The sequence below is a fragment of the Panulirus ornatus genome, chromosome 7, assembly GCF_036320965.1.
Source record: "Panulirus ornatus isolate Po-2019 chromosome 7, ASM3632096v1, whole genome shotgun sequence".
Lineage (NCBI taxonomy): Eukaryota > Metazoa > Arthropoda > Malacostraca > Decapoda > Palinuridae > Panulirus > Panulirus ornatus.
In genome coordinates, this window is record NC_092230.1 from 44618973 (window position 1) to 44636786 (window position 17814).

Here is a 17814-nt window from a genome sequence, read left to right on the forward strand (position 1 = left end):
AAGATCTCCAACACAGCAGCCTGGACTCTTCAAGATCTCCAACAAAGCAGCCTGGACTCTTCAAGATCTCCAATACAGCAGCCTGGACTCTTCAAGATCTCCAACACAGCAGCCTGGACTCTTCAAGATCTCCAATACAGCAGCCTGGACTCTTCAAGATCTCCAACACAGCAGCCTGGACTCTTCAAGATCTCCAACACAGCAGCCTGGACTCTTCAAGATCTCCAACACAGCAGCCTGGACTCTTCAAGATCTCTAACACAGCAGCCTGGACTCTTCAAGATCTCCAACACAGCAGCCTGGACTCTTCAAGATCTCCAACACAGCAGCCTGGACTCTTCAAGATCTCCAACACAGCAGCCTGGACTCTTCAAGATCTCCAACACAGCAGCCTGGACTCTTCAAGATCTCAAACACAGCAACTTTAACTCTTCACGATCTCCAACACAGCATCTTTTGACTCCTCAAGCTCCCCAAACACAGCACAGCCTGGACTCTTCGAGGGAGCTGCCGTACCTTCAGGAGAACCGAAGACCCAACGAAACCCTCACGAAGACCTGAAGACCCTCTTCAGGCGAACAACCGCAGACCATCGCCGAGAAAAAGAAAAGAAAAAAGAAAAAAAAAAGAGAAGCCATCGAACTTCCCGACAGAGCGAGAGAGAGAGAGAGAGAGAGAGAGAGAGAGAGAGAGAGAGAGAGAGAGAGAGAGAGAGAGAGAGAGAGAGTCACACACACACACACACACAGAGGACCCTCTCAACACACGAGAGTTAGGTTAGGTAACCTTCAGGGAAGCCCACACGGAGGACCCATTCAAAGCCGTGGCCCAGCCCAGCCCAGCCTTGGACAATCGGGAGACCGAAGGAGACATTTCTCTCGGCGTTCTGAAAACCTCACACACACACACACACACACACACACACCCTCCACTACCACCCTCCACTACCACCCCCTCCCTCGACAGGAAGGTAACAATCTTGCCAGCTCAGGTGGAGGGGTGGAGGAGGGTGGCGAGATGGAGTGCTTCAGCCGCTCTGACAACCCGGCCATTTTCACATCTTCGCGCGAACGATGATGGATGGATGGGGCGCGGGTCAGGGGGGGCGGGGGCGGGGTTTGTGTTATGCCAGATAGCGGGTGGAGTGGGAAAGAGAGAAAGAGGGGAGGGGGTGTTGGGTAGGGGGGGGGGGGTAAAAGCTGCTGGGGTCTCTCTTTCCCACCCACCTACACCTGTAGCCTGGTCGATCAACTATGGGGGTGAGGGGTGGAGGGCAGGGGGAGGGGTGAAAGGGAGGGAAGGTCGAGGTCGAGGCTGAGGGGGGGGGGGTGGAGGAGGAGGTGGTGGAAGTGGAGGGGGGGGTGTTAAGCAAGAGACAAGAGGAAGGGAAATTGGGAGGGGGCGGAAGGTGGGAGGGACGCAGGGCGATGATGAGGGGATATGGGGGGGGGGGGACAGGGGAAGGATGGAAGGGGATGATGAAGGATGATGGGTGAGAGAAAGATAGCAGGATGAGAAAAATGGAGAGAGAGAGAGAGAGAGAGAGAGAGAGAGAGAGAGAGAGAGAGAGAGAGAGAGAGAGAGTTAAACCAACTTCAAGTTCAGCAAATGACCTTGACCTCTGACCTTCTGACCTCCCACATCAGTGACGCTCTGTGTTTGCCATCTGAAGTAGTACCTTCGTACTGCGTGGTCGCTGCGTGGATGTTAAGCAGGGACTAAATTGTGGACGAGGAGAGAACGCACAGACGGACGGACGCCCGAACGGAAATGCCTTTGCGGAGTACTAATTAATTTCCTCTATCTCCCCTTTAGACGCGAGAGAGAGAGAGAGAGAGAGAGAGAGAGAGAGAGAGAGAGAGAGAGAGAGAGAGAGAGAGAGGTGGTGGTGGTGTCAGAACTGATGGTGCAGATGGGAGCAGGATTTGTGGTGTAAAAGCGCATAGAACTGGAAATGGCGAAAGAAAACCCCAAGAATGTTTTACAGTTTATGTTAGAACCAAGAGAGTCATTAGCCGGTCAATTGGTGATTTGATTATGAAAAGACAGTGACTTGGCTCAAGAGAACGAAGCCATGGCGAAAATCTTCATAGACTAATTTTTTGCGTCTCTGTTTACGATCGAAGACACACCCCATGTCCCAAATCCTGTTTTCACTGATAACAGAGAAGAGAACGTTCTTCAACGGACTGACATAAAAGCTAAAGACATATTGTCAGCAGCGTATGGAATGAAAGTAAATAAAACGGCAGGTCCTGATAAGTTTTATCAGACTGCCCTTTTCAGCAAGTAACTTGCTACAGGAAAAGTTCCAGCAGAATGGAAGACTGCCAATGTAACACCGATGGTAAAAAAGAAATGAAAGTAATAAGTCACCGCCTGGAAATTATCGTCCAATCAGCTTAACGTACGTAGTTGAAAAACACAAGGACATCACATCGTTCGAGGCAGAAATGTACACCACTCAAATACTTTAAATCCACGACTTACCTTCACTGGCACCTCGTAAGCTACATCGACAATTTCCTAGTTATTCTGAAATTTCCCACAATAATCTGTCAGTTCCTGATACCCTTTAACTATCACGAACAGCCTCGAAAGGACCCAGTGGTCTGTTGCTGTTTGGATCCCTTTATAAATGTGGTGGTGGCACGGCTGTTGACGGAGACGGTGGCAAAGGGTGGTAGCCAAAGTGGTGGCAGATGGTAATTTGGTGTCGTCATTATTACACAGGTATCCCAAAAACAACACCTCTTTCTTTTTCGCTCTAAATACGATAGTGACCTCTGACCTCAAAAATCAATGACCTGCTTTGCACCCCCCCCACACACACACATGAAGGGTATGAACACACCCCTGACGAAGACTTCAATGAAGTGTACCCGCTAGAATCGGAAGTTGTCATTACAAGGATACGGAATAATTAACACGGGCGACAGTAACCTGTGACCTTCCGACCTCCAAACCAACACGGGAACCCTTCCTCACCAGTACGACTGAGTGACGATGAAATGTACAAAGATAAATCGCCCGGAGGCGCAATCATCTGCCCATCCCATCCCACCCCCAAATCAGCTCTGAATACAGCAGTGATATTCTTTAATAAAACCCGCTGAAGCTGAAATGTCGACAGACTGAAATGGCCGATTACAGAGGTTGGGTGACAGGTGGGCCCGAGTGGGGCCCCCAGGAACCCCACCAGAGCCCCCCCCCCCCCCCCTCAGCCCACCTACGGTCAGGAGGGAGGGAGGGAGGGAGGAAGGGAGGTGTAGGATACATCAATACATGATACACAGTTACAGGATAGTAAGTGATGGTGACATTAACATAGGTAACAACATCTGTGTAATACAAAGCAAGCTAGAAAAAAAAAATAGGCCACAAATATTACATCATATACACAAAACAAACTACATTAACATGATAACTACATCATATACAAAAAGTACATATACACTAAGGTATTTGGACCTGGATACAGTGTAGCGCACACGGGGGAAGCCAGTCTCTGGTGAACGAAGAGGTCAAAACAAACTCTTGCACTATAGGGCACAACATCTTATCATTACTGATAACACACCGGCCACTTTTATCGCTCTATCCAATTCTCGCATAGGAGGAGACCTTCAAATGTAACATCTACTCACTGGAATGTGTGACAGACAGAGACCTCCCCCATCTGTAACCACTGTAAATACCTCCCGCGTTACAAGCTCACACGATAATAAGCCTAGGCGACACAGCAAATCGGCTGTTGATCGGTGGCAACATCTGTCTTTAAACACCTTCGGCCACAAAGGCCTCCCCTCTGCCACTCTATCGAAAACCCCCGTTCGAGGACATCTCTCGCAACATCCCTCTTCCTCTGTCCATCTAGAGCGATACATTTAGCCAAAAGACGAAGGAAAATATCAATCTAATCTTGCGACCCGTTTCCAAAACAGCCGTACCCGAACAGCTGTGGGCGTCAAGGACAGCAGACCGGATACTTAATAGGTTTTCCTTACCGGCTACGTATTTGAGGAGAGGCTATTCAATTCATCTTTATAGTCGACTATATCAATTGGAGTTGTATGTAGCATTTACGGATCTGGAGAATGTATGTTATAGAGTTGACAGAAATGCTCTGTGGAAGGTATTAAGAGTGTATGGTGTGGGAGGTAAGTTGCTAGAAGTAGTGAAAAGTTTTAATCGAGGATGTAAGCCATGTGTACGAGTAGGAAGAGAGGAAAGTGATTGGTTCCCGGTGAATGTCGGTTTGCAGCAGGGGTGCGTGATGTCTCCATGGTTGTTTGTTTATGGATGGGGTCGTTAGGGAGGTGAATGTAAGAGTTTTGGAGAGAGGGGCAAGTATGTAGTCTCTTGTGGAAGAGAGGGCTTGGGAAGCGAGTCAGTTGTTGTTCACTGGTGATACAGCGCGAGTGGCTGATTCAGGTGAGAAACTGCAGAAGTTGGTGACTGAGTGTGGTAAAGAAGAAAGCTGAGAGTAAATGTGAATAAGAGCAAGGTTATTAGGTACAGTAGGGTTGAGGGACAACTTAATTGGGACGCAAGTTGGAATGGAGAAAAACTGGAGGAAGTGAAGTGTTTTAGATATCTGAGAGTGGACTTAGCAGCGGATGGAGTGAAGAGCTTGCACATGATTTATCAACACTGCTAAACCTTCCTCGTTAGTGGGGATTAAGGAGAGGGAGAGAGCTGGTCGAGGGGGTTGAGGGAGTGAGGCGGGGGAGGAGGAGGAGAGAGAAACAGGTTGCCGGGGAGCCATTTCAACGGCACGTCATCTACAACAACTCCACTGGCATATACTACTTAACAGACTCCCGTTAAACGGCACACTCATTTAAAAGCCGCCTCCCCCCCCCCCCCTTCCCCCAGGTGTATTGTATCTATCACTTTTTCGTTAAAATTCCGACCCCCTAAAAAATATTATTGAAAGCGTTTTTAGGCGAATTGGGTAACGAGCGGGAAAACCAGAAAATTCAGAATTCTAAATTTGTGGGAGGGAAAAAAAAATATATATTTGTGGGCTTTGGCTGAGCCTCGCAGAGCAGAGCATCAACGGCGATTTCTGACGTTAATACTTAAAAATAAAAGCTAAAAAAAAAAAAAAAAAAAAAAAGTTAAAGATTCCTTGAGCCCGAGTTTAAATATAGAAGTATCTGATGATTGAACCTTCTCAGCGTTTAAAGTATATATTTACACACACACACAAATATATAATTTTTTTTTTTTTTTTTTTTTTTATACTTTGTCGCTGTCTCCCGCGTTTGCGAGGTAGCGCAAGGAAACAGACGAAAGAAATGGCCCAACCCCCCCCCCCATACACATGTATATACATACGTCCACACACGCAAATATACATACCCACACAGCTCTCCATGGTTTACCCCAGACGCTTCACATGCCTTGATTCAATCCACTGACAGCACGTCAACCCCGGTATACCACATCGCTCCAATTCACTCTATTCCTTGCCCTCCTTTCACCCTCCTGCATGTTCAGGCCCCGATCACACAAAATCTTTTTCACTCCATCTTTCCACCTCCAATTTGGTCTCCCTCTTCTCCTCGTTCCCTCCACCTCCGACACATATATCCTCTTGGTCAATCTTTCCTCACTCATTCTCTCCATGTGCCCAAACCATTTCAAAACACCCTCTTCTGCTCTCTCAACCACGCTCTTTTTATTTCCACACATCTCTCTTACCCTTACGTTACTTACTCGATCAAACCACCTCACACCACACATTGTCCTCAAACATCTCATTTCCAGCACATCCATCCTCCTGCGCACAACTCTATCCATAGCCCACGCCTCGCAACCATACAACATTGTTGGAACCACTATTCCTTCAAACATACCCATTTTTGCTTTCCGAGATAATGTTCTCGACTTCCACACATTCTTCAAGGCTCCCAGAATTTTCGCCCCCTCCCCCACCCTATGATCCACTTCCGCTTCCATGGTTCCATCCGCTGCCAGATCCACTCCCAGATATCTAAAACACTTCACTTCCTCCAGTTTTTCTCCATTCAAACTCACCTCCCAATTGACTTGACCCTCAACCCTACTGTACCTAATAACCTTGCTCTTATTCACATTTACTCTTAACTTTCTTCTTTCACACACTTTACCAAACTCAGTCACCAGCTTCTGCAGTTTCTCACATGAATCAGCCACCAGCGCTGTATCATCAGCGAACAACAACTGACTCACTTCCCAAGCTCTCTCATCCCCAACAGACTTCATACTTGCCCCTCTTTCCAAAACTATATATATATATATATATATATATATATATATATATATATATATATATATATATATATATATATATATATATATAAACGCTTCTACCATGGCGTTATCTTTCTTCTTATTTAAAGATGGGAATCATGACGAGAATGTTAGATACAGGGAGACGAGCTGGGGTGAAATTCAGTTATGTGGAAGGAATGCGCCGCGCGCGGTGGACGCAGGCGGTTAAGGCTGCCGCGCGCGGCCGCCAATGAGGGAGAGGAGGAGGGGTGTGTGGTGTGTGGCTGCTGCGGTTTGCGCGGGTAAAGGAGGGAGGGAGCGGGAGCCGCAGACCGCAACCACCTATACCTCCTCCTCCTCCTCCTCCTCTTCCCATCCCTCTTCCTACCACCGCCGCACACCGGCACTTGTCTTGTACCACATCCACCACAGGCGAATCCCACCCCCCCTTACGTGAGAGCACACACACACACACACACACACAACACACACAACACACACTAGGCTGTGTGTACATCACTGGCTTAACCGTCATGCCCATAGAGACTCTTAAGAGAATATTACTGACGTACATATCTCAGGATCGCTTTCTGCCCGTCCGACCGCCACACATCACAACACTCGCTGATGCCTATCTATAACCCTTCCACAACCCCAGGTACAACACCTTTACAACCTAGAGACTTGGCCTTATACCGTGTGTGTGTGTGTGTGTGTGTGTGTGTGTGTGCAAACCCTTCGTCACATTCGGACCGCCGCTCAGCGCTGCGGTAAGGAGCAGGGCTACGTGCACACGTGGTCATCGGGAGCCACAATGCGGTCCTCCCCCCCCCCCTCCCCTCCCACCTCCTCCAACTAAACAGCAAACCTAGAAAAATATATATAAAAAAAAAAAAATGGTCCAAACCGCGAAAAATGTCCACAGCCAAACCACGAAGAGTCGCGGAAACTCTACCGCAGTCCTCCTCCCCCTCCACTAACGGGCCTTCTCTCCCCCTCCTCCTCCTCCACCCTCCCTCCCTCACTCCCTCTCTCTCTCTCTCTCTCTCTCTCTCTCTCTCTCTCTCTCTCTGCCATTCGCCTCAACGACCACATCTGCGGTCGGCTCTTGCGGTCTGAGAACGACCCACACAAAACGAAATGATGTACAAAAAAAAAAAAAAAAAAAAAGAGGAGCGGGGAGGAGGGGGAAAAAAAAATAGCAAGAGGACGAGGAAGATAAACTATATTCGGGTTAGATATTTGTAATTGAATGGGTCATCCCCTCGACGCTACGAATACACCACACACACACACACACACACACACACACACACACACACACGCTCGACTTCATATTTGGACAATGATAAGCCCTGGAACAGCTTACGTTGGGGAGGGAAAAAAAAATTAATATAATCTGCATATGAACTGCAATGTAATCCTTGTAAGAGGAAAAGAGCCAGACTGGCTGCCGTGAAACAACACAGAATTACAGGAACGGTGGACTGAACTGGCTAATGCTGTTCTAAGTCCTTGTGGTGGGTGGGTGGGTTGGTGTGGTAGGATGGTTGGAGTGGTGGCGGTGGTAGTAGGAAGGTGGTTGGTTGTGGTGGTGGTGGTGGTGTTGATGGTTGACTGGTAGTGTGGTAGGGTGGTTGGTTGGTGGGGAGGCAGTGTGGTAGGAGGGTTGGTGTGGTGGTGGTGGTGTTGATGGTTGCCTGGTAGTGTGGTTGGTTGGTGGGGAGGCAGTGTGGTGGTGGTGGTTGGCTGGTGTGATGGTAGTGAGGTAGGGTGGTTGGTTGGTGGGGAGGTGGTGTGGTTAGACGGTTAGTGTGGTAGGACGGTTAGTGTGGTGTTGTGGTTGGCTGGTTGGTTGGTTGCTAGGATGTTTCATGTGGTGGGATAATTGGTGCGATGGTGGTGGTGGTGGTAGTGTGGGAGGCTGACTGGCGTGGTGCTGTGGTATAATGGTCAAAATGGTGGAAGGGTGGATGGTGAGGTGGTAGGATGGTGTCCTGTGGTGGCAAAGGTGGGATGGCATGGTGAAATGGTGTGGTAGGATGGCTAGTCTGGTGGAGTGGCGTGGTACTGATGATCTGGTGGAACGGTGTGGTAGAGAAGAGTTTGGTGGTGAAATGTGGTAGGATGGTTGAGATGGATGCGGTGATTTCGTGTGCCTGTGAGACGACGGCGTTTCCAAAATCCCCCAATATTTTGGGTTCTCCTTCCCTCTACGACAGCTATTACTTCCGTCCCTGCTCCACAGAACGGGCTGCTCATCCCCTCCCCTCGCAACCTGTCAATAGCTAGGCCCGGCAACACTCGCTCGCCGAGCCAATGGTTACCGTGTGGCCGTTGGGAACCCGAGGTTGAGCCGTTGCGATATTATCTGTTTAACTCTCCCATCATCGATAAGCTCTGGGAATCCTTATCTCACGTCTTTTTATCTTTTTTTTCTTCAAAAGAGTGTGCGACCTGTCCATTTTATGCATAAACTGGAAACATTCCATTCCCAGAAAAAGACAACTTTGCTTTCGTCTCTCTCTCATGGTGACGACGTGTGTGTGTGTGTGTGTGTGTGTGTGTGTGTGTGTGCGCGCGCCTAGAGCCTCCTGACATACATGTACAATCCTGACCTTTGAACAAGACACCAAACACGAGTCTTACCTGCAGCCACGTCTAAACAGGTCGTCACGTTTAGGGTCGTTCCCTCAGGTCGTCCTCAACAGCCGGTGGTACTTGGTCGTCTCCACCCCCACTTCGGATTACAGCCGGAGTATTGTCTTCTCGAGTCGTACTCGAACATCAGTCTCCGTGGCCTCCCACCTGAGGCATCTCCTCGAATATCGCGTCTCCAAGCGTCCTCCTTCAGGCAGTTTGCCTCTCCTGTAGTTGGCTGCTGAAGGTGCAGGAGGTTAGGAGACGTGGGTGACCCATCTGCCACGGACCAGCTGTCTCGTCACTCACCTACGAAGAGCAGGAGGAGTAAAGTCAGGCACAGAACAGAAGTGATATGATTTTTTTGTTTTGAGACTTCATTTGTCTTCGTATGTAGAGACAAAGCATTTCTGTAATACCTTAATTTGTTTTATGTATTCAAAATAATTAATTTCCTAACTTTACAAGGACAAAACCTTACTTATTCTCTATTCAAAAGACTTATTTCCTAACTTTACAAACACAAAACCTTACTTATTTTATCTCAATACTAAACTAGCTTTACAATGACAAAACCTTAGTTGTTTTACTTATCTAAATACTAAACTAGCTTTACAAAGACAAAACCTTAGTTGTTTTACTTATCTAAATACTAAACTAGCTTTACAAAAGACAAAACCTTAGTTATTTCATATCTTCTCACTTTACAAAAACAAAACCTTACATATCTGTAACTTTAAAAAAAAAATATTCTATTGTCTAACTTAAAGACGAAACACTTCTGTGACCATCGAGGTCTCGTAAAGCAAAATCCAAAAAAATATAAAGTCAAGTGGATAACAAGAATTTGCATGCCTATCTGAACTTCCTCGCTGCTCTCTCTCTCTCTCTCTCTCTTGGTCTCCCTGCCCCCCTCACTCAACCCTCCTCCTCCACTCTTTGCGGGCGGGACTCTCCTCCTCAACCCAGCCTTCTTCCAGCCCCTTCCTCACTGGCTGATGATATACTGCCTTATTTCAGAAGGTAAATATAAAAATACATAGATAATATATATATATATATATATATATATATATATATATATATATATATATATATATATAAGGTGACTTCTACATCACGTACTGCCAAAGCAATTATAAATTCAAAAGTCAAATACGAATATATATATATATATATATATATATATATATATATATATATAAAAATATATACAGAGAGAGAGAGAGAGAGAGAGAGAGAGAGAGAGAGAGAGAGAGAGAGAGAGAGAGAGAGAGAGAGAGAGTAGGTAGATCGATAGATAGACAGATATAGATATAGATCAATAACTCGTGTAAATCTGTAACCTCATACAGAACCCGTCACGATCCCTGTCTGTTACGTGAAGGTGACTTCTACATCACGTACTGCCAAAGCAATTATAAATTCAAAAGTAAAATACGAATATACATATATAAAAAAATGGGTCCTAAATCATCGTTCTAGAAATTACGAAGCATCATGAATCAAAATCCTGAATTCCATCTAATGCTCTTTTATTATTATTTTTTTTTTTCGGAAATACCAAAAATCTTTAGAGGAGGAGGAGGAGGTAAAGGGAGGGAGGGAGGAAGGGCGTGTGTAAGACCTGAAGATGAGGCCTCTATCAGGCCAGACCTCCCTCCTCCCTCTCGCTCGCTCCTCATAAAAAAAAAAAGACATATTGCCTTTCCATCTTATTCTTCTCCCCTCTTCTTCTTCTTCTTCCTCCTCCTCCTCTTCTTCCTCCTCCTCCTCTTCCTCTGTTTTTACAACCGATAACGGAAGTATCCCACAACCACTCGATAACCAACCAGCCAGCCAGCCAGCCCGCACCACCACCACGCCAACTCCATCACGTCTCTCCAAGGATAATAATAACAAACATTTACAGAAAAAAAAAAAGGGAGGGAGGAGGGAAGTGTGATACTCGAAGAACGAAAATGGAGCATGGGAGGAGGAGGAGGAGGGAATAAATAAATATATATAGATATGTATTTCTTTTACCGGGATATTTGTTGATGGCTGAAAGGAATGTGTAGAGAGATACAAGGGTGGGCGAAATCAGAGCCACAAAAACCCTCCTAAGTGGCACAAAAAAAAGAAGAAAAAAAAAACCAGACGAAGTCTTCAGACAGAGGCACACACACACACGCAAAAAAAAACACCTTCAACCCCAGACTTAAAACCGCAGGAACCGCAGACCGCAGCCACCCACCGCTAAGGGTCGGCTGAACAGGAATGGTAAGGGGGTGAGGGAGTGTGTGTGGGGAGGGGACTCGGTCGGTGGTGGGAGACTGGGCCGGTAAACGGGGGAGAGAGAGAGAGAGAGAGAGAGAGAGAGAGAGAGAGAGAGAGAGAGAGAGAGAGACAGAGAGAGAGAGAGAGTCGTCGACATATAAGACCGAAGCTACACATAAGGCACACATGCTGAAGCTAAACCCTACACGAGAGAAAACGGAAAAGAAAAAGACGAGCCAATCTTGGGGAGAATGGGGGTGGGGTGGTGTTGTGGGAGTCGATATGGTGGATTGGTGCGTTATCCCGGGGGGGGGGGGGGGAGAGAACCAGCCTATATATATATATATATATATATATATATATATATATATATATATATATATATACACGTGGGAGATAACGCTGGCCAACACAATGGTCGTCCACATCGTCTGGGGCACAGTACTGGCCGGACCCTGGCATAAACACTGTAATCAGTCCAATCCAGCGGCGGGAAATTTCAGGCCACGGTCTGGCCTGCGGACACACACACACACACACACAACGCTGCCCTGCCGGCGCGCGCACACACAACCCTCCCCTCTCCCCGATCCTGCTGCCACGCTGGGGAAAACCTATCGTACTCAGTAATGTATGGGGACAGGTGTTCGACGACCTGGTCCCAGGTCTTCTGCCAGTCATGCCATTGATGCCATACGTTGAGACGACCTAATGCCATGTATCCGGAGACCCTGTACGATAGTTTCCTACGGATATCGGATGCCTGACGTATGCAAACGTCGCTGCCAGACGTAAGATAAGCCTGGGCAAGATATCTGACGAGCTATATACTCGCCAGCGCGACTGTACAACTGTACTTGTGAGTACGACCCCTGAGTACGACGCTAAGACTCTTGGGCACGCACGGACGTACGACCTTTGGCTTATGACGGCTTGGTCATTTTCACGTGACCTGAAGGTGATGACGTCGCAATGAAGGGGTCGTAAGGTCGTGTTCATGGGAGGGGGCCCGAGAGAAGTACGACTATGGGCACGAGTGACCTCGACGCCGGTCCATGGTCTGCGACCATGGTCTCGCGTCTCCCTCTTCTCCTTGTTGTTTCCCTCCACTTCTGACACGTGTGCCCTTTCTGTGAACCTCTCCTCACTCATCCTCTCCACGTGTTCAATCTCTCTTCCCTCCATCGTTTCTTGCCCGAGCAACCTTCCTCACGATGCTCTCACAAACATGCCACTTCCGACGCGTTCACCCTCTTCCGTGCTTTCTCAGCGACGTAAAGCCCACGCCTCGTATCCACACACAATCCGTCGGGATTGCTATACCATCGAATATGTCCATCTTTGCCCCTGATCGAGGATGATCTCTCCCTCTTTCCACACAAACACCCCTCTCAGTGCGCCCAGAACTTTCGCCCCCTCACCCACCCTATGGCTCACTTCGACGACTCCAGCAGTTTCACTCTCTGCACTCTCCAGTCTAAGGAACCTAAACCATCCAACTTCTTCGAAGGCCTGGATGTTGTATAGATGAAGCAGCAGCAGTAGAAGCAGCCACTTTAGCAACAGCAGTGTGGCGAGAACATGAGTAGCAACTATGACAAAAACAGCTGTGGAGGGAACAGCAACTGAAGTCGCCTCAGCAGCAGCTGCAGGAACAACATAATGGAGACAATAAATCCACTCCTCTTGCAACATAAAAGTAGCAGTAGCAGCAACACCTGCACGATAAGTAGCGCAGGAAAGTAGCAGGAACAAAAAAATAGTGGCAAAAGTAGCAGTAGTAAGAAAAAGCAACAGAAAAAGTAGCAACAGTAACACAAAGTATACAATGGCAACACCCCGTTGCCCCTGAGCACTGGTCTGGACACGGGTAACATGGTGGAAAAAGGAAAAAAAAAAAACGGGCCTCGCTAATGACCTTAAAAAACACTAAATAAATAAATGATAATAAAAAATTGGAATGATGATGTAAACAGAAATACGTAATTAACTGCGATAACATCACAATTTACCGCACTGTGAAATATGCATATCGGGGAAATTATGCACTCGTGTTTATACACCTCATTTATTCATTAGCTGCGTGTAAAATATATATTTCATTAATTCTCCCAAATGTATTACGATTTGTAGTAATGATTTTTCACCCACGAGCGCACACACACACACACACACACACACACACATACAACACACACACACACACACATTATATAATGTAAATCTATACTTGTTCGTCGTTTCCAGCGTCAGCGAGGTAGCGCCATGAAACTGACGAAGGCCACATCCGCTTGCATCCGTTCTCTAGCTGCCATATGTAATATACCAAAACAACAGCTCCCTATCCACACATCCAGGCCTCACAGATCTACATAGCTTGTCCCCGCTGCTCCACTTCACTCCACTGACAGTAAGTCCAACCCCATACATCACATCGTTCCTGTTCACTCGTGCACGCCTCTCACCCTCCTGCATGCTCAGGCACTATATGATTTCATCGCCAATATGGTTTCCCCATTCTCCTTGTCTCTTCCGCTTCTGACACATATATCCTCTTTTGTCCACTTTTCCTCACTTTCTCTCCATATGTCCAGACCACTTCAGCACATCCTCTTTACCTCTCTCAACCACACTATGCATTAACACACCCCTTTCCTACCCTTTCATTACTTACTCGTTCAAACCACCTCACACCACATACTGTCCTCAAACATTTCATTTCCAACACATCCACCCCTCCTTCGCATACCCTCATCCACAGCCCATGCCTCTTATCCATATAACACTGTTGGGACTACTATACCTTCAAACATACTCATTTCACCATCCCAGAAGACGACTTCTCTTTCCACACATCGTTCAAGGCACCCAGAATCTTCGCCCCCTCACCTACCCTATGACTCACTTTCGCTTCTATGGTTCTATATATATATATATATATATATATATATATATATATATATATATATATATATATATATATATATATCAATATCAATATTACACCTTTACATTTACTAATCACATTGATAAATAAAATTATACAAGGCAATAATATCCCACAAGAAGAAAAAAAAAGAATCCTAAATTATACCATGAATCACACAAATCGGATTCAAATTAACATTGAGCAAACACACAAGAACAAAGCAGATGCCGACATTCCGAGCTGCTAATATGGCGGTGTAAAAACACACACACGCATAAATCAGAAGTCGTTGTAAAAAGAAAGAGAGAGAGAGAGAGAGAGAGAGAGAGAGAGAGAGAGAGAGAGAGAGAGAAAAGGTCCATGGCTAAATAGGGAAATGTGCAAAAATGTCAACTGAGCACCTAGGCTTCTCATCCATTTTAGTTTGTCTGATTTTAAAATCTTTTTTCCTCTTGGTGCACTGATCTTGGGTGCTCTCTCTCTCTCTCTCTCTCTCTCTCTCTCTCTCTCTCTCTCGATGCTGAAGGATAGTGACGAATGGCTTTAGGGTAAGGGTAGGATCTATGATTAACCTTTACGTTGCAACTGGAGCATCCAAGTGTACTCAAGTAGTAAACCCAGAGAGAAGCTGAGGTAGTGGGCATCCAGAGCGCGAATGGAGTCATGCAAGGCAAGCTGCTGAGACTCGCACACTTGTGACTACGTCTGTTACTGGGAGTTCGGACAGGCTCGTTAAATAACCTCTCATACCAGAGGAATCGACATTTCCCTGCCATTGAAAGTAGCGCAGACTTAGAATGCAGGAGTCTTTGAAAAAGGCCCCGAGTTAATTGCGTGCGTGTGTGTGTGTGTGTGTGTGTATACACACACACACACACATATATATATATATATATATATATATATATATATATATATATATATATATATATATATATAGAGAGAGAGAGAGAGAGAGAGAGAGAGAGAGAGAGAGAGAGAGAGGGTTACAAAGAACCAAAGGAATCAAAAGAATGATCACGAAATGTGTCATCGTATGGAAGAAGTAATTCATGGAACTAAAAAAAAATGTATATCTATAATCAACGGTCGTGATAACAAAGAGACTGAAGGGAATTCCGAGGAGGAAAACAGCCCGAGGAAAGAAGAGGCATCCAGTGGGAAGTGTCAGGCAGGGGAAGGGGAGTCCACAAGGGATCTGCTTAGGAGGTCCCAGAGACAGATGGCAAAAGGAAATGCCCATAAGAGAGTGACCAGACACAGTCGAAAAGACAGGACAGGAAACAGGTGCAAAGTCTGGGGACGACGAGGAGAATTTATGGTCCAGAACTGATTTCTGGCCACAATCAAACAAGAAGTGACACAGTAAATCATAAGCGGAGCCACAGAGAGAGAGAGAGAGAGAGAGAGAGAGAGAGAGAGAGAGAGAGAGAGAGAGAGAGAGAGAGAGAGGGTAATGTGTACTGGAAGAGACGGGACAATCAGTGAATTACATGCGATGTTTGATATCAGAATCTAGGATCGGTGTTTTGTGGTGAAGATGAGGATTTTTGGAAACCTACACGAGACGTGGAAGTTGACGAAGCAACGCTGTAAGACTTTCGCCGACGAGTGGGCAACACCGGAAGTAAGAATGCTGGTGAAAGGAGCGGTAGATAGACGTAAATAACAGATGATTTCTGGAATGTGGGGGGAGGAAGCCATCATATTCCAGAACCATGAGGAAAAGAAGAGAGGGGAGGGGGAGGAAGACGTATTGACATGTCAGGTGCAACAATTTCTGGGACAAAAGAAAGAGAACTGGGAGGTACAAATGAAGACATATGGGGTCGACCAGTAATGATTACTGTCACGTGTGGAGATATGTTGGCAGGAGGTACTGAAACACGTTAATAAACCTGTGTGCAAAGGAGGAATTCAGAGAGTACTTACCAGAGGTGACAGATCGAGGAAGCACAAAAAAAGACATGGAGTCAAAAGGCCGAAAAAAAACTGGAGACATTAAAAGAGGCTGGAGGGCAGAACAGCCCAGCCACTTCTTAAGAATGGTCAACAGTGTTGAGTGATGCGCAAGTCAGACTGAATATAACAATGTTTACGTCTGTGGATGGACTGATAATACATGGAAAAGCGCTCGAGTTGAAGGACCGAATTAGGGAAAAAAATTGACCTAGTTCGAGTAGAGGAGACGGGACAAGTAATTACTAGAGAGATAAGATCTCACCCAATCCTTACACAGGCATACGTGATAACAAGGAGGGAAAGGAAAGAAAATGGAAGGGGATTTGCCAACTTGATAAAAAGGACTTTAAGTCTTAGGAAAATACTGACTGAACGGCCTATTCAAAAAGTAATGAGATCAACTGTGGGAAAGAACTCTATAAAGAGGATGTGACAATTTATAATCCTCCAAAGCGTTTTAATCAACCACAACAAATGAACAAAGATCAAGGACAGAAAACAAAAATGAGGAAGGTACATGAAAGTGAAACATCAAAGCTAGAAAAAAAAATCAGGAAGGTACATAAATGTGAAAAACACATATTTATCAGATGTGGTCAACTCCTAATAATGGGAGTGCTTGAATTATATATTCAAAATAAAAAATGACTGGGAGAATTTCGATTCTTATGGAGACAAGGGGTCATTAGGAAGCATAAGGAAGACTTACCTCGTATTACAATGCCAAGGACCACGACAGAATCAGAGAGAGGCAATACATCTCCATGACAACATCTTGTCTTGACCCACTGTGACATGGTCCTTGGGGTTGTTATAAACGATAATCCAACAACCCAGATGTGCGAAATCGTCTGTTACAACTTCAGATGTATACCACCATTAACGGCACCCCAGATGTATGATAATCACTAACAACGAAACTACAACCCAGAGGCATGACATCACCATCAACAAAACTACAACCCAGAGGCATGATGTCACCGACAACAATCCAGATGTCTGACATCACCAACAACAAAACTACAACCCAGAGGCATGACATCATCAAAAATACAACCCAGAGGCATGACATCACCAACAATACAACTCAGAAGCATGACATCACCATCAACAAAACTACAACCCAGACGCATGACATCACCTACAACCCAGACGCATGACATCATCTACAACCCAGACGCATGACATCACCTACAACCCAGACGCATGACATCATCTACAACCCAGACGCATGACATCATCTACAACCCAGACGCATGACATCACCTACAACCCAGACGCATGACATCACCTACAACCCAGACGCATGACATCACCTACAACCCAGACGCATGACATCACCTACAACCCAGACGCATGACATCATCTACAACCTAGACGCATGACATCATCTACAACCCAGACGCATGACATCATCTACAACCCAGACGCATGACATCATCTACAACCCAGACGCATGACATCACCTACAACCCAGACGCATGACATCATCTACAACCCAGAAGCATCATGACATAACCTACAACCCAGACGCATGACATCACCTACAACCCAGACGCATGACATCATCTACAACCCAGAAGCATCATGACATCACCTACAACCCAGACGCATGACATCATCTACAACCCAGACGCATGACATCACCTACAACCCACACGCATGACATCACCTACAACCCAGACGCATGACATCATCTACAACCCAGACGCATGATATCACCTACAACCCAGACGCATGACATCATCTACAACCCAGACGCA

The 17814-nt window shown here is 46.2% G+C and overlaps 1 long non-coding RNA gene across 1 annotated transcript in view; it reads right to left on the bottom strand.

Moving 5' to 3' along the window:
* Positions 1 to 17814, bottom strand: part of LOC139749596 (uncharacterized) — a 186208-nt gene that overhangs the window by 136190 nt on the left and 32204 nt on the right. Inside the window, exon 4 of the long non-coding RNA XR_011712995.1 lies at positions 8911 to 9210. This is a non-coding gene — a long non-coding RNA (uncharacterized lncRNA). The remainder of the gene's footprint in view (positions 1 to 8910; positions 9211 to 17814) is intronic.